This window comes from Cherax quadricarinatus, chromosome 20, assembly GCF_038502225.1.
Source record: "Cherax quadricarinatus isolate ZL_2023a chromosome 20, ASM3850222v1, whole genome shotgun sequence".
In the NCBI taxonomy this organism is placed as follows: Eukaryota; Metazoa; Arthropoda; class Malacostraca; order Decapoda; family Parastacidae; genus Cherax; species Cherax quadricarinatus.
The window spans coordinates 19,683,524-19,709,105 of record NC_091311.1 but is presented as its reverse complement, the minus strand read 5'-3'; the positions used below and the strand labels follow the sequence as shown (position 1 = coordinate 19,709,105).

Genomic DNA, 25,582 nt, shown 5'->3' with positions numbered 1-25,582 from the left:
GTAAAGTAACTGCAGTACTAAATTTTCCAACTCCCAAAACTGCTGATGCCGTAAGATCCTTTGTGGGCTTAGCAGGTTTTTATAGATCTTTCATTGCCAATTTTTCTTCCATAGCTGCTCCTCTAACTGAGTTGCTTAAGAAAGATGCTCCTTTTGTTTGGACCTTCCGTCAAGAAAGAGCATTCCAAACTCTAAAAGAAAAGCTAACATCTGCTCCAATTTTGAAATTTCCAGATTTTTCTAAGCCCTTCTATCTGACAACTGATGCTAGTTCAATTGGCATAGGTGCCGTACTAGATCAGAAGACTGATAGCAAGTACAACGCAGTTGCATTTGCTAGCCGAGTCTTTACGAAGGCTGAACGTAATTATACAGTAATGGAGCAAGAAGCTTTAGCAATAGTATGGTCTTTAAAGCACTTCCGAGACATTATTTACCAGTACCCTGTTCATGTCTTGACAGACCATGCGCCACTGATACCTTTATTCCAGAACAAACAGCCTACTGGAAGGTTAGCCAGATGGACCTTGACTATCCAAGAGTTCAATCCCACTTTTGAGCATTTACCTGGCAAGTCGAATGTAGTCGCAGATGCTTTATCACGACACGTTAGTGTAGTTACTGCAGATCCTCTATTTACTGTCGAGGATGTCAAAACTGCCCAAAGAACAGATCCCATGTGGTCTGGTGTGATTCGATTCCTGCTCCAGGAAGATCTTATTCTTACTGTGAAGCCACCAGCACCCCTTAGTGACTTTGTAATGAGCCAAGAATTACTGTATCGAACAGCCGAGTTGGGTACTCCAAGCAGAAGAGTTTACCAGTTAGTAATTCCACAGTCAATAGTGAACGTAGCTCTACAGCTAGTTCATGATGCACCAGGTGTTGCACACCCTGGTATGGATCGTTCTGTGAAACAAGCCAGAATGAAATACTTTTGGCCACGTATGGCAACTGACATTTCCGAGTATGTTAAGAAATGTAGTGTCTGTATGCAACATAAAGGAAATGTCAATGGTCCTAATCCAATCCAAGTGTACCCAACCACTAGCGAACCGTGGGAAAGAGTTGCCCTTGACTTGTTAACCAATTTTAAATGTTCCCTCCAAGGCAACAAACATCTGTGTGTTATGGTAGACCATTTCACCAGATATTGTGAGTTAGTTCCTATTGCAGATAAGACTGCAGAGACAGTAGCTAAAGCGTTTAAAGAACGCATTATCTGCAGGCATACCACCCCTAAGTCCTTAGTAACAGATAATGGAGGTGAATTCTGTAATGAGATTCTTGAAAATTTGTGTACTTTATACAAGATCTCTAAATCCACCATTGTTCCTCATCATCCTGCCAGCAATGGGTTAGCCGAAAGAACCAATAAAAAGGTACTTGATGTCCTGAGAGCCACTATCAACCCCAATAGTGAAACTTGGGATGAAGTCATACCAGATGTTCAATGTGCCATAAATTCTGCTTACAATGCTTCCATAGGTGATACTCCACATTATGCATTGTATGGTGTAGACAAGCGTTTACCCTATGAGTTGTTATATTCCACTCCGAAACCTAATTACAACCCTGATGATTTCGTAGCAACTCGTACCAGCATGGCTCAGAGTGTTTTTAGAAGAATCCGTGAAACACTTCATAAATCAACAGCAGAATTTACTAGAGTAACTAATAGCCGTGCTAAGCCATCAAAAGTCAAAGTAGGTTCAAGAGTAATGCTGACAAATTTCAACAAAACATCCGAAATGCCTTAGCTCGATCAAAAGTTTGTTGGACCTTATCGAGTTGTAGAACATATCTCTGGTAATAAGTATAAGGTTAGAGAAATTAGTACGGCAAGAACAAAGAATCCCATTTAGATCATATGAAATAAGTATGCGATGTTGATGATATTGCTACCCAGACTAATATGACAGATGCTGAAAATCCTCTTGACTCTGTACCCTCTACTTCAGATACTCAATCAGATAACCAACCTGAATGTCGTTACTCCTTGCGTACTCGGCAAGTATTGAGAAATCCACAAGAATCTTTTGTAGATACTCGTTTAGATCTCCCTCATTCAAGGCATGTGTTAGCCATTGCAGAGGAATTCGATCCTCCCAGAGATGATAACCATTCTGCATATGTAAACCTCACCCTCGCAGAATTGGGTTTAAAAGTACATAGTCTGTATAACTAGATGTTCGAGATGAAGTAAATTGTCAACTGTTTGTTATTAACTGATTAGTTTTTCAGAATTTTTTTTCGTGTTCTCGTTCCCTCCGTATTCTGAGAATTTGACAGTAATAGTCTGAGTGCGCACCAGATGCCTTTGCTGTTAATTTCACCTTGTATATATATATATTTATTCTTCCTCAGAATCCGTAGAGTGCATGAATACAGATCGATCGATCAATTCCACCCATATTGTACAATGATTTGATCTTATAGTTTGTAATGCATTACGTTAAAAGTGATTACGTTAACATCCATTACGTAAAATTAATTTTGTTAACATCCATTATGATACCATCCATTAGTTCTAAGTTATATATGAATTTGTTATTGTATAGAATCAGCCCAGATCCGCCTGCCTGTTTCAGCCTATAGATAGTAGTGTATGTCGAGACGACATACGTAACATGACCGAGCTGTCAGCATAGTTGCTGATCCCTGTGTTATATAGCATAGCATATTAGTATCATCCATGTGCTTTAGATAGGAGATCCCTTGTAGGCCTGTGACTTTGTGTGACGTCACGGGATGCGCATGTGTACGCTCGTGCCTCTGCCCCGCTCTCACTCGGCGTAGACACCCAGGCGAAGACAGGCAAGGCACTGGGCTCCAGTTCCCATCATCTCAGTCTGACAATATATCGTAACCATCCAACAAATGTGTCTACTTTCAACCCTCGATATCTCCATTTAAGAACCCCTACGATACTGCCACCACACTTACACCACACTGCCACCACACTTGCACCACACTGCCGCCACACTACCACCACACTGCCACAAAACTTACACCACACTACCACCACACTGCCACCACACTTACACCACACTGCTGCCACTCTACCATCACACTTACACCACATTGCCACCACACTTACACCACTCTGCCACCATTCTACCACCACACACCACACTGCCACCACTCTACCACCACACGTACACCACACTGGCACCACTGTACCACCACACTTACACCACACTACCACCACACTTACACCACACACCACACTTACACCAAACTTACACTACACTGACACCACACTTACACTACACTGCCACCACACTTACACTACACTGCCACCACACTTACACCACAATTTCACGACACTGCCACCACACTTGCACGACACTTACACCACACTGCCACCACACTTACACCATACTTACACGACACTGCCACCACGCTACCACCACACTGCCACCACACTTACACCACACTGCGACCACTCTACCACCACGCTTACACCACACTCCCACCACTCTACCACCGCACTTACACCAAACTGCCACCACACTACCAACACACACTCCTCACTGCCACCACACTGCCACCACACTAACACTACACTTACACCACACTGCCCTCACACTTACCAACACACTTACACCACACTGCCACCACACTTACACTACACTGCCACCACACTTACACCACAGTTTCACCACACTGCCACCACACTTGCACGACACTTACACCACACTGCCACCACACTTACACCATACTTACACGACACTGCCACCACACTACCACCACACTGCCACCACACTTACACCACACTGCGACCACTCTACCACCACGCTTACACCACACTCCCACCACTCTACCACCGCACTTACAACAAACTGCCACCACACTACCAACACACACACCTCACTGCCACCACACTGCCACCACACTAACACTACACTTACACCACACTGCCCTCACACTTACCAACACACTTACACCACACTGCCACCACACTTACACTACACTGCCACCAGTCTTACACCATACTTACACCACACTGCCACCACACTACCACCACACTGTCACCACACTTACTCCACACTTAAACCACACTACCACTACACTTACACCACACTAGCACCATACTTACACCACACAGCCACCACACTACCACCACACTGTCACCACACTTACTCCACACTTAAACCACACTACCACTACACTTACACCACACTAGCACCACACTTACACCACACTGCCACCACTCTACCACCACGCTTACACCACACTGCCACCACACTTACATCACACTGCCACCACACTACCACCACACTTACCCCACACTGCCACCACTCTACCACCACACTTACATCACACTGCCACCACACTACCTCCACACTTACACCCCACTGCTACCACTCTACCACCACACTTACACCACACTGCCACCACTCTACCAATACACTTACACCACACTGCCACCACACTACCACCACACTGCCACCTCTCTACCACCACACTTACATCACACTGCCACCTGGGAGCCAGGAGCCGAGTCTTGACCCCGGCAACCACAATTAGGTGAGTACTCTACCACCACACATCACACTGCCACCAGGGAGCCAGGAGCTGAGTCTTGACCCCTGCAACCACAATTATTTGAGTACTCTACCACCACACTTACACCACACTGCCACCACTCTACCACCACACTTACACCACACTGCCACCGCTCTACCACCACACGTACACCACACTGCCAGCACTGTATCACCACTCTTACACCACACTGCCACCACACACCACACTACCACCCCAATACCACCACACTTACGCCACACTGCCACCACACTACCACCACACTTACACCACACTACCACTGCGCTACCACCACACTTGCACCACACTGCCACCCCCCTACCTCCACTCTTACACCACACTGCCACCACCCTACCACCACACTTACACCACACTGCCACCCCCCTACCTCCACTCTTACACCACACTGCCACCACCCTACCACCACACTTACGCCACACTGCCACCACCCTACCACCACACTTACACCACACTACCGCCACACACCACACTTACACCACACTACCGCCACACTTACACCACACTATCATACTACCACCACACTTACACCACCCTGCCACCACCCTACCACCACACACACTACCACAACACTTACACCACATTACCACCACATTACCATCACACTACCACCACACTATCACCACACTTATACCACACTACCACCACACTTATACCACACTACCACCACACTTATACCACACTACCACCACATTTACACCACACTACCACCACACTTATACCACACTACCACCACACTTATACCACACTACCACCACACTTACACCACACTACCACAACACTTACACCACATTACCACCACATTACCATCACACTACCACCACACTTACAACACACTGCCACCACACTACCACCACACTATCACCACACTTATACCACACTACCACCACACTTATACCACACTACCACCACACTTATACCACACTACCACCACATTTACACCACACTACCACCACACTTATACCACACTACCACCACACTTATACCACACTACCACCACACTTACACCACACTACCACTACACTTACACCACACTACCACCACACTACCACCACACTTACACCCCACTACCACCACACTACTACCACTCTACCATTATACTAAGACCACACATCCACAATACTACAACTACTCTATCATCACTATAATTACCAAGACACTATCATCTTTACCCCACTACCACACTTCTTCTGCACTACACTACACTATCACTACATTACCTCTATATTATCGCTGCACTATCACGACACTACCATAGCACTACCATCACACTACTACCATTCTACCATCACACTTCCACAACACTAACACCATACTACCATCACACTGCTACTACTCTACCATCAGGCTACCACAATACTACTACCGCACTAACATTACACTACTGCCCCAATACCATCACTATCATCTTACTGTCATCATACCATCATGCTACCACCACACTTCCACCATACTAAAACCACACTACCACTTCACTAATACCACCACACTACTGCCACCACTCTACTGCCACCACAGTACTTCCACACTACCACCACACTACCATCACACTACCACCAAACTACCATCACAGTACTACCACACTACTATTACCCTAAAATCACACTTCCATTACACTACCATCATACTACCATTACACTAATCCAACATAACCACTCCAGTACCACCACACTACAACCAGACTACCACCATGCACCTCTCTTCCGCCTCACTTGACAATGATTTACCTCGACATGTTGGCAGACTGAGTCTGGTGCCTGGGTAATTATCACGTCTCTCAACAGCTAACACTGAGACCAAACTGTTCTCCCGTGAAGACCAAACTGGTCTATCGTGAAGACCAAACTGGTCTATCGTGAAGACCAAACTGATCTATCGTGAAGACCAAACTGATCTATCGTGAAGACCAAACTAGTCTTTCGTGAAGACCAAGCTGTTCTCTCGGGAAGACCAAACTGGTCTGTTGTGAAGACCAAACTGGTCTGTTGTGAAGACCAAACTGGTCTGTTGTGAAGACCAAACTGGTGAGTAGTATTTGCACTATATTTTGCTTTTTATTGTTGTACTGTGATGTTATGTTGTATTATGTTGCATTGTGCTGTATTATGTTGTATTATGCTGTGTTGTTGTATTATGTTGCATTGTACTTTAGTATATTGTATTATGTTGTGCTACTGTATTATATGTCGTGATGTTTTATGTTATGTTCTTGTATTATGATGTTTTGTCACATTATGAAATGTTGTATTATAGAGGTGTATTATGTTGTGTTTTATTATGTGGTATTGTATTATACTGTATTGTGCTCTATTAGGCTTTGTTATTATTTTGTTTTGTATTTGACGTATTGCGTTGTGGGGTTTTATTTTATTGTGTTTGGTTCTTGTATTTTCTTTTGTGGTGTTGCGTTGTGGTGTTTTAATGTGATGTATTATGGCGTTATTGTTTGTTTACTACGATGCTCTAGGGAACTGGTCGCCAAACTTTTTATTGCGAGAGCCACATCGTATATTTGACATATTTTCGAGGGCCAAAGAAAAAAATCAGTCTTATATATAAATATAAAAGAATGAATAAAATTTAAATGCATAAATAAGTTTTATTTGGATCGTTTTTGGTAATCAATATGATGTGATTCAGAACAAAAGAGAATTGTGACAATTATGAAGAAACAATACTGTGCTTATTCTGAGAAATGGTGTGTGAGTAAAAATGTCAGACATATGGCAAAGCTCAGTCAGTATAATGATTTACTCAACTGCAGATGAGAAAAGCTGGAACAAGATTAATTTGCATGACTGAGGATTATCAACAGATTTGCTGCTTCTGGACATAACTTTCCCGCTGCTTCCATCATCCACTCCTTGATCAGATCTCCATCGGTGAATGGCTTGGCTGTTTTAGCTAACGCATAAACTACTTTGTAACTGGTACTGGTTCGTCTCATTTTCAGCTCTCTTCTGCGTAAAAAAAAAAACTTGTTGGAAAAAAAAACTGTGTTGCATTTATTTTTCCGAACGCTGTGTTCTTGTGAATTGGGAATAACGTAGTTTATGTTAGGTCTCATAGTGCCAACTTACGTTGTACTCCTTCAGAACTTGATCACTTGTGTCTACAAAGACGTACTTTACGCCCCATTCTTCATTAAACACGCGACACTCACTCTACACTGCTCTTTTCCCTTTTTCCTTCCAAACTGAAGGCATATCCGAAAAATGAAAATATTAGAATTAAAATTTGAACAAATTTTGGCATATAATTTGCTACAAGCAACAAAATCCTTAACTTTAAGTGACTGAAAATGAGGGTTTATTAGTTTTACTATTTAAAAATATTTCAAGATGTTGCGGGATGCATAAAATCTTGTGGCGGGTGGAAGGTGTTCCTCCTGGGCGAGGATGCGACCCTCACGTGATACCATGAATTCACTTTTATGTATCACTTCACAGTGTCAACAACTACAAAGTATTTAAAGCCCTTTCACGCCAAAACCTTGCGTAAGCATTACAGTTTTGTCATATAATAATGGAACTTATTTATCATATTTGTTATCAATAATTAGTAATTACATTAAAATTTTATTTATCTTTCCATTATAGAGCTGACATTATTTACCTTACTCTCAGATATGTAATGAAATTAAAATACAGTATTTCTCTCTAAAACAGAATTTGAACCAATTACCTGTGTTACATTATACAACTCTCAGTATAATTATTTTACCATATTATAATACTATAAGTATAATATTTCTCATCATTATAAAATGTGATCCTCCTTAAATTAAACTTTTCAAATCGGCCCTTTCATACTAAAAGGCTGGAGACTACTTCTTTAGAATGTTGTATGATGGTGTTTTAGGGTGTTGTATGATGGCATTTTAGGGTGATGGATTATGGTGTCTTAAGCTGATGTATTATGGCGTTTCTGTGAGCTTGTTGTGATGCTTTGAGGGGTTGTATGATGGTGTTTGAGGATGCTATATTATAGCGTTTTAGGGTGATGTATTATGGTGTTTAAGTGTGTTTTTTAATGGTATTTTAGGGTGTTGCATATTGTTCCATATACCTCCACAAAATTAAGACCTTTTGGGATCACATTAGAGCTTTAACTGGTAATGAAACACGGGCTTGCAGTCCCCTAAAACAGGAGTCTCCAAACTTTTTACTGAATAAAATTTAAATAAATGAATAAGTTTTATTTGGATCCTTTTTGTAATGACCATCATATGATTTAGAACAAGAGAAAATGTAACAATTATGCAGAAACAACACCGTGTTTACATTGAGAAATGATGCATAGCGAGTAAAAATGGTAAACATAAGCCAGTTCTCTGAGAGTATAATCAGTTACTGAACTGCAGATTAATCTGTACAAGATAAATGGGAATGATGACACTGGGTTTTTAATTACAAAATACTGCTGAACTGAGGTTTCAAGCTTGAGGTGCCAATTATTAGAATGGACTTCAGATGCTCATCAGATAAATTTGTGCGATATTTGGACACGACATACTTCATTTTTTAAAATGTTTGTTCACAAAGGTATATTATAGCAAAAACCACAAGTAAATCTCTTCAAATTTGGAAACCGCTCAGGTTATAAAGATTTATAAAACTGAATCTGATTTCCTTCTTCATACTTTTTTCAGTATGTCATCTGATTGAAGATCAATAATTTCCATTTGAAACTGACTTGGGAGTGTTTCAGCTCTGCAGCTAAATTGATTCTGAAACAGCTTTATTTCCCCTGTTTTTCCATCAAGATCAGAAAATCGTTTCTGAAATTGTTTTTGCAAATCATTAAAGATTTCTGATGCATATGAAAACGGAAATTCTGCTTTACTTACTTCATGAAATTTTTCACAACATGTGGTAATGAACCCAGTTAGAAACTTTCACCTGTCCTTCAAATACCATCAATTTTTGCCTGAATCCCTTGACATACGTGAATAGCTCAAAAATAAATTTTGTTTCATCTTACAAATTCAGATTCAACTGATTCATATATCTTGTAACGTCTGTAAAAAATGCCAATTTCCAAAGCCAGTCATTGTTTGATAAAAGTGGTTCGGGTCGATTCTTCTCCGTGAGAAATAAATCAATTTCCTGTCTGAGTTGAAAGAACCTTGACAGAACCTTTGATTTGTCCAACCAAACCTTTCTTCACCCCAGACATATTCTTTCCTGTATGCGTTGTCACGCATTGCAGTTTATTCCACTCCAACTTATATTTTAATGCAGTCTTTTGCAATTCCGTTTCCTGTGTTGTACAAGCTACGTATTGATGCTAATGATGAATACTAAGAGTTGTGATGTATCACTCACATCATTCGAACTCTCAAGTGAGAGAATAAAACTGAAAACTTCGTGCTTTGTCTGCAATTTGATGAAATATATTGCTTACTATATCCTCAGTTTTATGAGCAACAGTATTTGGAGCAAGACTGAGGACTATCGCTTTTACTGGACGTAACTCTCCCACTGCTTCCGTCATACATTCTTTGATCAGATCTCCATCGGTGAATGACTCTCCTCTTTTAGCCAATACATAAGCTACTTTGTAACTGGTCCTGGGTTAGGATTAATTTTTAGTTCTCTTCTGAGTAAAGAAACCTTGTTGGGAAAGCAACCTACGTTGCATCCATTCAGATTTACCTGAACGTTGTGTTCATGTGAACTGGGAATACTCTGGTTTATGTTTGGTCTCACAGTACCGACGTACATTGTACTCTTCAAAACTGCAACAGTTTCATGGCATACGATACACAAGGTTTTATCACCTGCTTGTACAAAGAAGTACTTTATACCTCATTCTTCATTAAATAAGTCGCACTCAGTCAGCATGTTCTTTTTCTTTTACCTTCCATAAATGAAAGGTATATTTTATATGATATAGAACTAAAATTTGAACAAATTTGAAAGATTAGAACTAAAAATTGAACAAATTTTGACGTACTTAATGCTACAAGCACCAGATTATTTACCTTTAAATGACTGAAAATGAGGGTTTATTAGTTTACTATTTATAAATGTTTTAAGCTGTGGGAAGCATGTGACCCTCAGGGCGCATGTAACCTTGTGGCAGGTAAACCATACCCCCGGCCGGGATTGAACCCGCGGTCATAGAGTCTCAAAACTCCAGCCCGTCGCGTTAGCCACTAGACGGGCTGGAGTTTTGAGACTATGACCGCGGGTTCAATCCCGGCCGGGGGTATGGTTTATTAGCAATCGTGTCATTACGATTTCTTGAGTCTTGTGGCAGGTCTTATGTGACCCGCGGGCCGCATGTAACCTTGTGGCAGGTCGCATGCGACCCGCGGGCCGCAGTTTGGAGACCCCTGCCTTAAAGGTCTAAATTTCACAGGTAGCGAAACATTCGTTATTACTGTCATAGACCATAGGTAGCCAACCTTGTGTATTCCGTGCGCCAATTTTTTCACTCTCGTTCAGATGCGCCTTACAACACTTACCTCCATTCATTTCTTTAAAAATATATTAATATGAACATATTTAGAATTTTTACATAAAATAGTTTAGTATCAACACAAGATAAACTTTAATGAGACTTTCTGAGTCTTCTTTGATTTCGTCAAGCTTGTATAGAATGTCCGGAGTTAAATTAGTTACTGAGAGCAGCAGATAATTCTTCAAATTTTAATAAGATAATCACAACCTCAATATAACAGAGCACAAAGTTTCTTAGTTCAAAGGGTAATAATCGCCAGAAATTAATTATGTCAGAAACATTTGGGACTGAGAGAAGCTCATCAAATTTCATTTTCCATAATGAATTTGTTTCCAGATCAATAAGTTTGTTTTGTATGTTGCTTACCTTTATAAATGTTTTTATAAATGGGTTTATAAATGTGAGTATACAGTCTTCTTCTTTAGCAGAATCACTAAAACGATTTTCAAATAATTCTTGCAACAATCTGAGTTTTTAATATAATCTGTATGATTGCCTTTATCTTCAGCACACCCACTCTGTTCTTGTAAATGTGCAAACTGGCTCAAATCTTCATTTTCTGAGAGGTAAACAGTTTTACCTTCTGGCTGCTCCAGATTCACTTCCTCCTACCTAAAGGGTACTATCATAGTTTCTCTTAACACCCTGTGTGGAACTTGCCTCCTCCTCCACCACACTGAGGATAAAAAAAATATTTCCTGACATTTCTATTTTTCATCTGTTTCTTATTTCCAGCTGCGCCACCAGAGTACCTGCTCCTGTAACGGCCTCTTCCTTTCTACCCTATCAATTTTTCTAAGAAATTTGCATGTTTCAAATGTTTCCTTGGATTATTCTGTCCTCCATTGCCAGTTGATTAAATTCTGTTAGCATTTCCTTGTAGCTCTGAATCAAATTTCATTGCATACCTCTGCATATTATCTAAATTTGTAACGCGCTTTTTTAGGTGTGAACTACATGCTGGTGTTGCATACAATATGATGGGCCTCACATATGTTGCATAAAGAATCTTGAATAACTCTTTGTTGAAATTCCTAAAGGATTATCTTAGATTTGCCAGACGAGCATTGGTTGCAGAGATTTTTGTGATGTATCAGGCACTATGCTCACCCCAAGATCTTTCTGTTTCTGAGGCAAGCAGCCACTCTCCCCAAATTTATTTTCCCTGTCTTGTCTTCTTGTCCCTTCCTCGAACTTCATAATCATGTATTTTCTGAGATGAAATCAAACAACTATTTATCTAACCAATCTTGCAAAATGCCAAAGACTTTAGATCCATTTGCGGTCTTCCGCTGTCCTCATCTGTTATAATTTTTCTCGTTAGTTTTAGTTCGTCAGCAAGGAGGGATACTATATTTGATGTAACAAAAAGCACCGGTTCTAATGCTGATCCTTCCGTTATTCCACTTGTTATTCTTCCCCTTTCTGAAATCTCTTCCCTGACACCATTCTCTGCTTCCTTTCCCTAGGGTAGTCTTCGATTCATGCCCAGTCTTCTGTGGGTACAATATCAAATGCTTTCTTGCAGTCAACAGATCTCCCTCTCGTGTCTTACATCTCTTAGGTTTTCATAGAATTCCAACAGGTTAATAAGGCAAGATTTGTTATATCTAAACCTGTGCGGGTCCTTATTTATGAAATCACTTTCCAAATGCTGTACCACTCTCCTTCGTAGTATGTTCTACAATTCCTTGCAAAGAATGCATAACTTTAAAACTGGTCTGTATTTCAACGCTTTCTTTCTGTCTTCTTTCTTAAATATCGAGCCTACATTCGCTATATTCCAGATCTCTGGCAACTGTTCCGTGTCCATTGATTCGTTAAATATCTCAGCTAATGTTTTGCTGTATAGTCCTTGTGGCTTAGCGCTTCTTTTTGATTATAATAATAATCAGCTAATGTTTCGACAATTGCTTCCGTTCCCTCTTGCAGAGTTCACAGTGGTCCCTTTTCAGGTTTCATTGCCTTGAAAATTTATCAGTTCCATCAAAGGTTCCTTGACCTCTTTTCCTTTTGTGTGCATTGTGTCCAGTACGAGTTAGTGTACCATTTTACCGAGGATTTCTGTTACTGCTCCTGTTTCCTCTGAGAAGACCTAAAACTGAGTGTTCAGCACTTTACCGACTTCTTTTTCATATTTCGTGAGTTCTCCTTTTTTTATTCAGATAACCTGGCCTTTTACTGTCATCTTTCTACTGATGTGGTGAGAAACAATGTTGATTCCGGCTTGGCCTTTGTACAATGTCATACTCAAATTATATCTTAACCTCCCTCCTTACCCATGCATATACATCTTCGGCCAGTCTTCTAAATTCTCTGTTAGTAGATTTTAGATTCTTTCATGTTTTTCTCTTTTAGTGTCTGTAGTTGAACAAAGAACTCTCTTTGTAATTGCTTTCTCCACTTTTTTTTCTGGGTATAAAAATCTTTAACACCTATCTCTCTCTAGCTAGGTTCCCCATTACTGTGTCTTTTCCACAGCAATGCATATAGGAATTCTCTAATATAAAGTCCAGCTTCTTATGCACTTTACCTGCTTTTCTTCCCTTTATTTTTAGCTCCACAATATACTTAATGCTCAGTACTGTATTCTCGTTAATGTACAGGTGGCTCTCATATTCTGTTTCACTTATGTAAAATGTACTTGAGGTAAACACTAGGTCCAGTTTTGTTGGTTATGTCTCCTCTCTCCTTGGCTGATGGTTTTTCAAGTAGATCCTCAGCTGTTCCTTCTCTGTTAACATCTCTTTCTTTGCACCCAGTGATAGATAAGGTCTTATGTTCCTTGTTGTTCTATCTTTTGCTTCCTGGATCCCCTTCAGCCTTCTGGAGTCCATAGATAATCAGTGACATCCCTTTTTCTTCTTCTCATTTCCATACTTCATATTTCCTTGTATGTCTTTATCAGTTCTCTTGCTGTCTCTCTTATCATCTCCTTAGCCTGTTCATTTTCATAGAGCATCTTTGCTAGAGACTTTTCTTCATCCTTTCACAATCCCTTTGTTCTTTCTCTTTCCATCACCGTTTCTGCTTCATTTACCCTCGCCCCTTATATCCTATATGGTCTTCTTCGACTAATCTAATTTGATTTTTCCACCAAATTAGCCTTATTTACCTGTTAGGTAACCGCTTCTCTTGTGTAAGCAGCCATTTTACCTTTGTCTCTCAATGGTAATCTGTGTCTAAACCACCTTACTGTGTGTAGCTAAGTCATATTCTAATGCGTGTCTAGGCCAGCTTGTTGCCTGTGTCTAGGTCACACACAGACACACACAAACACAGACATACACAGGAGCGCGCAAGCGTGTGCTAAGGTCTCCATTAGGTTAGAGAGTACATAAATGATATAATGCAGATAAGATGTCAGAATGGGAGAGAAAAAACAAGTAGGGTTCTGCAGTAATCAGCGTTAGAACCTCTGCTGTTTCTAATTTACGTGAATGACCTGCCAGAGAGAATGGATTCCCATGTGTCACTGATGATAATGTAAAACTAGTGAGAAAAATATGAACAGAAGAAGACAGTCAAACCCCCCAGAGAGACTTCAACCGACTGCAGATGAAGTCATATATCTCACGAAATCATACCACGAATGGGGCTAGAACCCGAGATCAGAGCTTCATAAAACTCTAGATCGACGGCCAGTAGGTAACGGGTCGGTCTGGAGTTTTATGACTCTCTGATGGTGGGTTCTAACTCCACCCGTGGTATTGTTTGAGGTCATATAAGTGGCTTCTCTAGTTCAAACCAAACAAATGCAACGTTATGCGTTTAGGAGTATTAGAGGGAATGCCGGACACTGTGTACAGTACTGTGTACAGAATAAGGGGAGAGAGGTTGCAAGCATCAGAGTGAAAAAACCTTGAGTAAATATAACACCAAGCATATTGCCTAAATTAATCCTAAGCCGTATAACGGCAGTGACATATGGAAGATTAACAAACCTCAGAACAACGTTCAGGAATCGAAAACAAGGAATCCTTGAGAACTCTTTATATGGCGTAAGTTTGGCCAATCACTGAATACGTGGCCCCAGCATGGCGCAATGCCTGGCCAGATACTTTAAAAGCGCGAAAAGATCCAGGGTACAACACTAGTACCAGAACTGAAAGGAATGGGGAGACGTTGAAGTAGCTAAACCTCACGTCCTAACATTAGAGGACAAAGGGGGATATGACTACCACGTATAAAATACTGAGGAACTGACAGTGAAGAAAGGAAGAGATTGCAGTAAGAGGGCCAGGATCTGGGGAACACAGGTGAAAGCTGAAGACACATATATTAACCTCAGTGCTGTAAAGAAATATTTCTTTGGATGAGGCAGTGGTGCGGGCAAACTCAATACACAGTTTAAATTGTAAATACGGTAAGACCCAAGAGGTCAGAAATCAGTGATGCTAGTCAAAGTGGTCTAGTAAACTGGGCCAGGAGCTAAGTCTCAACCATCACAAACAATTCGGTAAATACAACCCGGTGAGTACACACAGCTTGACTGTAGCCCGAAGAGCAGGTATAAGCGAAAGACCTGATGTGAAGGCAGTTTTCTGATCTGCTTCTAATGCCAGGACGGTAATTAGCGACTGAAAAGTCTGTGAAAAATAATATCCACCACAGTAAAACGTTAAAAAACAGCAACAAGCGACTGATGGAAGAGGGACAAAGTGAAAAAAAACAAAGTTATTCGTGGAAGTCTGAGGGAATGTGAAAAATGTGAATGTGAGGGAATGTGAAAAATGTATGGGACAATAAAAATCTCCCAAAGAGAAATCCTTAGTGCTCAGTGAAATGTATCCAAACGAAATACATTTCAAAATAATCCCCCTCACTTTGAATGTAATACAACACCAAACAGATAGTACAAAAACGAGCTATAAAAGGAGAAAGTTAATTAACTGCGGAAATAGAAGTATCTTGAGGTAATGTGATCCCGACCTTGCTGACAAAACAATATATAGTGGATCATTTTTAAATCCATGGGAAGGATCATTTCATAGTTGAAACTGGTTATGATAAGGACGAGGGGAATAAGTGACACAAAACACATGTAACCCCAACTTGTACCACGCACGTGTAGCATGAACAAGACTGGAGCCACTTCAAAAGAAAGTCTGCTGCACGGCCACTTCAAAAGTAAGACACAGTAAATGATCAGGTAATAAGACTGAATAAGGAACAACAAATGGTAAGGCACAACACCAAATAATCGACTGTAAAGAGTACCTCATCAGGTACTGTATGCCACACACAAAATGGGAAGAAATGAATTGTCAATTATCTGGAAGACAAGCAATGTAGGTCCAATATTTAAGAAATGAGACAAACAGGAGTCATTAAACTACAGGCTAGCATGACAGACGTGCATACTATTTAAGAAATGAACATAATCAGAGTGGTTGAGCACTTGGAGAGAAGTGTTTACAAAATAACCAGCACTGGTTTAGAAACCGTAAATCTTGTTTTATAACCTGGTTTATTTACGCCAAAGTAACAGAAGTGAGATAATAAAAAGAAGGAGTAGTGGACTGCAAGTTCTTAGAGCGCAGGAAGTCATTTAATAAAAGAGTCTGGGATAAAAATCTCGAGGAGCTTGTAAAACAGCAGAAAATTTGACTTTAGCCCATCAGAATGGGACATTGTAACAAGTGGGTTTTGGCAAAGATGAGTATTAGGACTAGCACTACTTCTAATATGTGAATGATACACGAAACGAAATTGAGTCAGATGTATCCCTGTTTGCAGGCGATGCAAAAATAATGAGGAGAATTAAAACTGATGGGGAAAAGTAAAGGCTACAAAGTAACATAGGAATACTGCAAGACGGGTCAGATAAATGGCTAATCGAATCAACACCAGCAAAGGCAAGCTTATGAAACAGGTAAAATGACAAGAAGACGGAAATTGAGTCGACTCTCGGGACAAATATTACAACTCTCACTAAAGGAGAATGGCTTTGGATAAGCTAAATTACGAGAACATCGCCAGAGGCACACACAAGCCTAGTATAGAAAATTTTGCAGTGACAGCTCGTTTGGCAAATCAAAAAGTAGCCATCAGAATTCTCAATTTAGAGTCATTCATGGCCCTAAATGCGACATTAATCGGGTCCATCATGGAACATATAGCACCAGAAATGACCTTGATGGAAAGATGGTGCAAGAAGGCATCATAAATATTTTTTATTAATAGGCATGGCAGTGCCTATGAGGATAACATCTATTAAACACAGCAAACAAGTGAGTTTGAAGAGATGAGCACACACACACACCCTCCTTTCTCTCTCTCTCTCTCTCTCTCTCTCTCTCTCTCTCTCTCTCTCTCTCTCTACCTCCCCTAGCCTTTTCCGTCCTTACCCCTACACACACACTCTGAAAATACATAAGCTTCTTTCTGTGGTAAATAAAAAAAATGGGTTACCCAAGAGGGCAGAGAACCAGAGGTCTGGTGAATGAACCTGGGAGGGAAGAATCTGGGAGGGAAGATTGGGTGTTAAAGCTCAAAAAAAGGGAGGAAGAGTGGGGAAGGAAGCTAGAAGAGCTTGGCAAGAAAATGGAGGAGAGGAAAGCTGAAGAAAGCAGGAAGTGGGGGCTACAAGTCTTAGCAGCAGAAGATAAGATACACTGCTTAGAAGAGGAACTAAAAAACCTGAAACAGACTAGAGAGACAAATGACAGTACAGACACGACATCAGGATTTTCTGTCAATCATAGACAAGTAGACTGAAGGGAGAAAAGGAGCTAAGCTGTATGCAAAGGCCCTATCATATCCATGTGGGGCCCAGGAAAAGACGAGGAGCACACTAAGATCAAATGAGTGGTCTGAAGACAATGAAGGTATGCCATACGCACAGACTCTAACAGACAACTGCAGTGGCAATAAACAGCTGAGCATGTAAGACATTTCACTGAGCATAGAGGCTTCATCAGCGGCAGGGATTGAAAGCAGGAATGTTTCAGTGGAAGGAACTAAAACACCTCAGAGGATGCAAAGGGAGACACAGTGGGAGGAGGAAAGGGAGAGGTCAGTTTTTGTCTACAGGCTCCAAGAAGTTGAAGGGGTCACCTACAATGAAAGAAAACAAGAGCAGGAAAAAGAGACTGAAGGTATCATGAAAACAATAGGTGAGAGTGACATGACCCAGGTGACAATTTTTCGGAGAATTGGGTGGTTTACGAGTGGAAGGAAACGGCTTGTCAAAGAAATTTTCTAGGAAGAATCAGCTCGAACCAGGCTTCTACATGAGAAAGCATGACTGAAGGACATACCAGAGTTCCAGAGAGTGTACCTCAATCATGACAGAACACAAGAAGCAAGGATGATACTGAAAGAGAGGGTACAAAGACGAGAGGAGGAACGAGAGACAATGATGAAGATGAGCAGGACCCAAACCCAGGTGGAAGGACAAACACACCCTCCAGAAACACCCGCAGAAGGACTCCAACCACGACAACCCCAACATAACAGAACTATCTAAACCACCACCTCCCACATCACAAACCTCACCCCTACAGCAGCTCCCTATGGGCACTCTGCCCCCACCCCTCATCAAAAACCCCACCCACACCACAACCCCCCATAGGCCCTCTCCAGGACTCCTACTCCCCCAACCCCAATATTCTCCCAGGACCACAGTGATACAAAAGAAGCTGAAGGTCTGGTACATAAATGCAGATGGAATAACGAATAAATATAAGGAGTGGCATGAAAGAATCAATGAAAAGTCCCCAGACATCATAGCAGTCACAGAAACGAAACTCACTGAGACAATAAGAGAGACAATCTTCCCACCGGGATATCAGATCCTGAGGAAAGATAGGAGTAGAGAAGGAGGAGGGGTTGCACTGCTCATAAACAACCGATGTAGAATTGAGGAAATAGAAGGCATGGACGAGGCTGTAGAATGGGACTACATAGTAGGTACAATTCAGTCTGGGGGACATAAGGTAGCCATTGCAGTGATGTATAACCCACAACAGAACTGCAGGTGGCCAAAAGAGAATACGAAGAGAACAACAGACTGGCTGCGGTGGCAAGAAGAGCTCACTCCAGCAGAGCAAAGTTACTGATTATAGGCGATTTCAACAACAGGGAGATTGATTGGGAAAACCTGGAGCCACATGGGGGTCCCGAAACGTGGAGAGCCAAGATGATGGATGTGGTACTGGAAAAACTCAGACATCAACATGTCAGGTGCAGTACCAGAGAGAGAGGGGTGGATGAACCAGCAAGACTGGACCTTGTGTTCACCCTGAGCACTTCAGACATTGAGGACATCACATATGAGAGGCCCCTTGGACCTTGGTTCTGAGTTTTGATTATACAGTAAGAGTTACAAGTGGAGAGGGTAACAGGAAAATCAAACTATAAAATGGGGGACTACGCAGGTATGAGAAAATTTCTGCAAGAAGTTCAGTGGGACAGAGAACTGGTAGGAAAGTCAGTAAACGAAATGATGGAATATATAACAACAAAATACAAGGAGGCAGACTATAGGTTTGTTCCCAAGGGCAACAGAAATAATAGGAAGATAAAAGGGAGTCTTTGGTTTACCTGAAGGTGTAGGGAGGCAAAAACTAAGTGCACCAGAGAATGGAAAAGGTACAGGAGGCAAAGGAATCAGGAAAATAAGAAGATTAGTTGAAGAGCCAGAAACGAGTATGCACAGATAAGGAGGGAGGTCCAGCGACAGTATGAAAACGACATAGCATCAAAAGTCAAGTCTGACACGAAACTGCTGTATAGCCACATTAGGAGGAAGACAAAAGTTAAAGACCAAGTGATCAAGCTGAGGAAAGGAGGTGGGGAACTCACAAGATATGATCAAGAGGTATGCGAGGAGCTCAATACGAGATTTAAGGAAGTATTTACAGTAGAGACAGGAAGGCCTCTGGGAAGAAAGAACAGAGGGGGACACCAACAAGGAATATACCAACAAGTGTTGGATGACATACACACAACTGAGGAGATGAAAAAGCTGCTAAAGGACCTTGATACCTCAAACGTAATGAGACCGGACAACATCTTCCCGTGGTTCCTTAGAGAGGGAGCAGAAACGCTGTGTGTGCCTCTAACCACAATTTTCAACACATCCATTGAAACTGGGCAACTACCTGAGGTATGGAAGACGGCAAATGCAGTTCCCATTTTTTAAAAAAGAGACAGAATAGAGGCACTAAACTATAGACCAGTGTCACTGATGTGTATAGTATGCAAAGTTATGGAGAAGATTATTAGGAGAGTGGTGAAGCACCTGGAACAGAACAAGAGTATAAACGCCAACAAACAGAGACTCATGGAAGGCAAATCCTGTGTCAGAAACCTTTTAGAGTTTTATGGTAAAGTAACAGAAGTAAGACACGAGAGAAAGGGGTGGGCTGATTGCATTTTCTTGGACTGCAAGAAGGCCTTCGACACAGTTCCTTACGAGAGATTAGTGCAGAAGCTAGAAGATCAGGCATGTATAACAGGATGGTTACTGCAATGGATCAGAGAATACTTGACAGGGAGGCAACAACGAGTCATGGTATGTGATGAGGTATCACAGTGGGCACCCGTGACGAACGAGGTCCCACAGGGGTCGGTCCTAGGCTCAGTGCTATTTTTTGGTATATGTCAATGACATGATGGAAGGGATAGATTCAGAAGTGCCCCTGTTCGCAGATGATGTGAAGTTAATGAGGAGAATTAGATCAGATAAGGTTCAGGCAGAACCTCAAAGACACCTGGACAGGCTGGACACCTGGTCCAGTAACAGGCTTCTCGAATTTAACCCCGTCAAATGCAAAGCCATGAAGATCAAGGAAGAGCAAAGCTCATCATGAACCTCAAGATTATTAATTAGTGATTCTTTGTTTGCAAGAGCCAAGTCAAGCATGGTACATGACGAGGTGTCAGAGTGGGCGCCTGTGACGAGTGGGGTTCCAGAGGGGTCAGTGTTAGGACCAGTGCTGGTTTTGGTATATGTGAATGACATGACAGAAGGGATAGACTCAGAAGTGTCCCTGTTTGCAGATGATGAAGAGAATTCAAACGGATGAGGATCAGGTGGAACTACAAACGGATCTTGGCAGGTTGCAAGCCTGGTTCAGCAAACTGGCTCCTCGAATTTAATCCTGCTAAATGCAAAGTCATGAAGATCGGGGAAGGGGAAAGAAGACTGCGGACAGAGTATAGGCTAGGCGGCCAAAGACTACTAACCTCGCTCAAGGAGAAAGATTTTGGGGTGAGTATAACACCGAGCACGTCTTCGGAAGCACACATCAAGCAGATAACTGCTGCAGCATATGGGCGCCTGGCAAACTTGAGAATAGTTCAAGGAATCGTTCAAAACACTGTACACCGTGTATGTCAGGCCCATACTGGAGTATGCAGCACCAGTTTGGAACTCACACTTGATCAAGGACGTCAAGAAATTAGAGAAAGTGCAAAGGTTTGCGACAAGGTTAGTTCCAGAGCTAAGGGGAATGTCCTACTATGAAAAATTAAAAGAAATCGGCATGACGACACTGGAGGACAGGCGGGTTAGGGGAGACATGATGATGACATACAAAATACTGCATAGACAAGGTGGACAGAGACAGGATGTTCCAAGGACTGGACACAGAAACAAGGGGTCACACCTAGATGTTTAAGACTCAGATGAGTCAAAGGGATGTTAGGAAGTATATCTTCAGTCAGAGAGTAGTCAGGAAGTGGAATAGTCTAGCAAGTGAAGTAGTGGAGGCAGAAACGATACATAGCTTTAAGATGAAGTATGATAAAGCTCATGGAGCAGGGAGAGAGAGGACCTAGTAGCGTTCAGTGAAGAGGCGGGGCCAGGAGCTAAGTCTCGACCCCTGCAACCACAATTAGTTGAGTACACTGCGAATTAGATATCTCAAAGGCGATGGGGCCGGATAACATCTCTCTATGGGTCCTGAGAGAAGGAGCAAAATCGCTCTGTGTACCACGAAAAACAAACTTCAGCACATCTACTAAAACAGGGTGACTACCTGAGGTATGAAAGACAACAAATGTAATTCCAATTTTTAAGGAAGGAGACAGACACGAAGCATTAAAATTCAGACCAGTGTCAGTAACGTGTAGTGTATGTAAAGTCGTGAAGAAGATTATCAGAAGAGTAGTGGACCGCCTAGAAAGAAACGAGCTTATAAACGATAAACAGCACAGATTCAGAGACGGGAAATCCTGTGTCACAAACCTACTTAAGTTCTATGACAAGGTAACACATGTAAGACAAGAGAGAGAGAAAGAGGAGTGGGATAGATTGCCATTTCTTGAACTGTAAGAAGATCCACACGAGATATTAGTGCAAAAGCTGGAGGATCAGGCAGGCATAACAAGGAAGGCACTGCAATGGATCAGAGAATACCTGATGGGAAGGTATCAGTCAGTCATGGCACATGATGAGGTGTCAGAGTGGGCGCCTGTGGCTAGCGGGGTTCCACAGGGGTCAGTTCGAGGATCGGTGCTGTTTCTGGTATGTGTTAACGACTTGACGGAAGGAATAGACTCAGAAGTATCAATGTTTGCAGACGACGTGAAGTTAATGAGAATTCAGTCAGAGGATGTTCAGGCAGGACTACAGAGGCATCTGGATAGGCTGCAAGCCTGGTCCAGCAACTAGCTCCTGTAGTTCAACCCCACCAAGTGCAAAGTCATGAAGACCAGGGAAAACCAGAGAAGACCGCAGACGGAGTACAGTCTAGGGGCCAAAGAGTATAAACCTTACCCAAAGAAAAGGATCTTGGAGTATGTATAATACCGAGCACATCTCATAAGGCACACATCAACCAAATAACTGGTGCAGAATACGGGCGACTAGTGAACCTAAGATTAGCATTCTGGCATCTTGGTAAGGAATCATTCCGGACCCTGTACACCATGTACTCACAGAGGGGTGGGTGGATTGCATTTTCTTGGACTGCAAGAAGGCGTTTGACACAGTTCCACACAAGAGATTAGTGCAAAAACTAGAGTACCAAGCAGGGTTAACAGGGAAGGCACTGCAATGGATCAGGGAATACTTATCAGGAAGACAGCAGCGAGTCATGGTACGTGGCGAGGTGTCAGAGTGGGCACCCGTGACCAGCGGGGTCCCACAGGGGTCAGTCCTAGGACCAGTGCTGTTTCTGGTATTTGTGAAAGACATGACGGAAGGAATAGACTCCGAAGTGTTCCTGTTTGCAGATGACGAGAAGTTGATGAGAAGAATTCATTCAATCGAAGACCAGGCAGAACTACAAAGGGATCTGGACAGGCTGCAGACCTGGTCCAGCAATTGGCTCCTGGAGTTCAACCCCACCAAGTGCAAAGTCACGAAGATTGGGGGATGGGCAAAGAAGACGGCAGATAGAGTACAGTCTAGGGAGCCAGAGACTACAAATCTCACTCAAGGAAAAAGATCTTGGGGTGAGTATAACACCAGGCACATCTCCTGAAGCGCACATCAACCAAATAACTGCTGCAGCATATGGGCGCCTAGCAAACCTCAGAACAGCATTCCGACATCTTAATAAGGAATCGTTCAGGACCCTGTACACCGTGCACGTTAGGCCCATATTGGAGTATGCGGCACCAGTTTGGAACCCACATCTAGCCAAGCACGTAAAGAAACTAGAGAAAGTGCAAAGGTTTGCAACACGATTAGTTCCAGAGCTAAGAGGTATATCCTATGAGGAGAGGTTAAGGGAAATCAACCTGACGACACTGGAGGACAGGAGAAATAGGGGGGACATGATAACGACATATAAAATACTAAGAGGAATTGACAAGGTGAACAAAGACAGGATGTTCCAGAGATGGGACACAGCAACAAGGGGACACAGTTGGAAGTTGAAGACACAGGTGAATCACAGGGATGTTAGGAAGTATTTCTTCAGCCACAGAGTAGTCAGGAAGTGGAATAGTTTGGGAAGCGATGTAGTGGAGGCAGGATCCATACATAGCTTTAAGCAGAGGTATGATAAAGCTCACGGTTCAGAGGGACTGACCTAGTAGCGACCAGTGAAGAGGCGGGGCCAGGAGCTTGGACTCGACCCCTGCAACCTCAACTAGGTGAGGTGAATACACACACACACACACAGACACACACACACACGCACGCACACGAACACACACACACACACACACACACACACATACACTCACACGCACGCACACCCATGCACACACACGCACGCACGCACACACACACACACACAACTACCTGAGAAATGGAAGACAGCAAATGTAATCCCCATATTTAAGAAAGGAAACAGAAATGAGGCACTAAACTACAGGCCAGTGTCTCTGACATGCATAGTATGCAAAGTCATGGAGAAGATTATCAGGAGGAGAGTGGTGGAACACCTGGAACGGAACAAGATTATAAATGAAAACCATCATGGGTTCATGGAAGGCAAATCCTGTGTCACAAACCTTCTGGAGTTTTATGACAAGGTAACAGAAGTAAGACACGAGAGAGAGGGGTGGGTTGATTACGTTTTCCTAGACTGCAGGAAGGCCTTTGACACAGTTCCCCACAAGAGATTAGTGCAGAAGCTTGAGGATCACGCGCATATAACAGGGAGGGCACTGCAATGGATCAGGGAATACCTGACAGGGAGGCAACAACGAGTCATGGTAAGTGAAGAGGTATCACAGTGGGCGCCTGTGACGAGCGGGGTCCCACAGGGGTCAGTTCTAAGACCAGTGCTATTTTTGATATATGCGAACGACATGATGGAAGGAATAGACTCAGAAGTGTCCCTATTCGCAGATGATGTGAAGCTGATGAGAAGAATTAAATCGGATGAGGATGAGGCAGGACTGCAAAGAGACCTGGACAGGCTGGACATGTGGTCCAGAAACTGGCTTCTCGAATTCAACCCTGCCAAATGCAAAGTCATGAAGATTGGGGAGGGGCAAAGAAGACCGCAGACAGAGTATAGGCTAGGTGGACAAAGACTACAGACCTCACTCAGGGAGAAAGACCTTGGGGTGACCATAACACCGAGCACGTCGCCAGAGGCACACATCAACCAAATAACTGCTGCAGCACACGGGCGCCTGGCAAACCTGAGAAGAGCGTTCCGATACCTTAATAAGGAATCTTTCAAGACACTGTACACTGTGTATGTTAGGCACATACTGGAGTATGCAGCACCAGTCTGGAACCCACACCTGGTCAAGCACGTCAAGAAGTTAGAGAAAGTACAAATGTTTGCAACAAGGCTAGTCCCAGAGCTCAGGGGAATGTCGTACGAGGAAAGGTTGAGGGAAATCGGACTGACGACACTGGAGGACAGAAGGGTCAGGGGAGGCATGATAACGACATACAAGATACTGCGGGGAATAGACAAGGTGGACAGAGATAGGATGTTCCAGAGAGGGGACACAGAAACAAGGGGTCACAACTGGAAGCTGAAGACTCAGACGAGTCACAGGGACGTTAGGAAGTATTTCTTCAGTCATGGAGTCGTCAGGAAGTGGAATAGCCTAGCAAGTGAAGTAATGGCGGCAGGAACCATACATAGTTTTAAGAAGAGGCATGACAAAGCTCAGGAAG

At 42.5% G+C, this 25,582-nt stretch overlaps 1 long non-coding RNA gene across 1 annotated transcript in view; it reads right to left on the bottom strand.

The window, feature by feature from the left end:
• Positions 1–7,252: 7,252 nt before the first annotated feature.
• Positions 7,253–25,582, bottom strand: part of LOC138853008 (uncharacterized) — a 61,375-nt gene continuing 43,045 nt past the window's right edge. The window contains exons 2-3 of the long non-coding RNA XR_011392245.1: positions 7,650–7,765; positions 7,253–7,529 (exon numbers count right to left, since the gene is read on the bottom strand). This is a non-coding gene — a long non-coding RNA (uncharacterized lncRNA). The remainder of the gene's footprint in view (positions 7,530–7,649; positions 7,766–25,582) is intronic.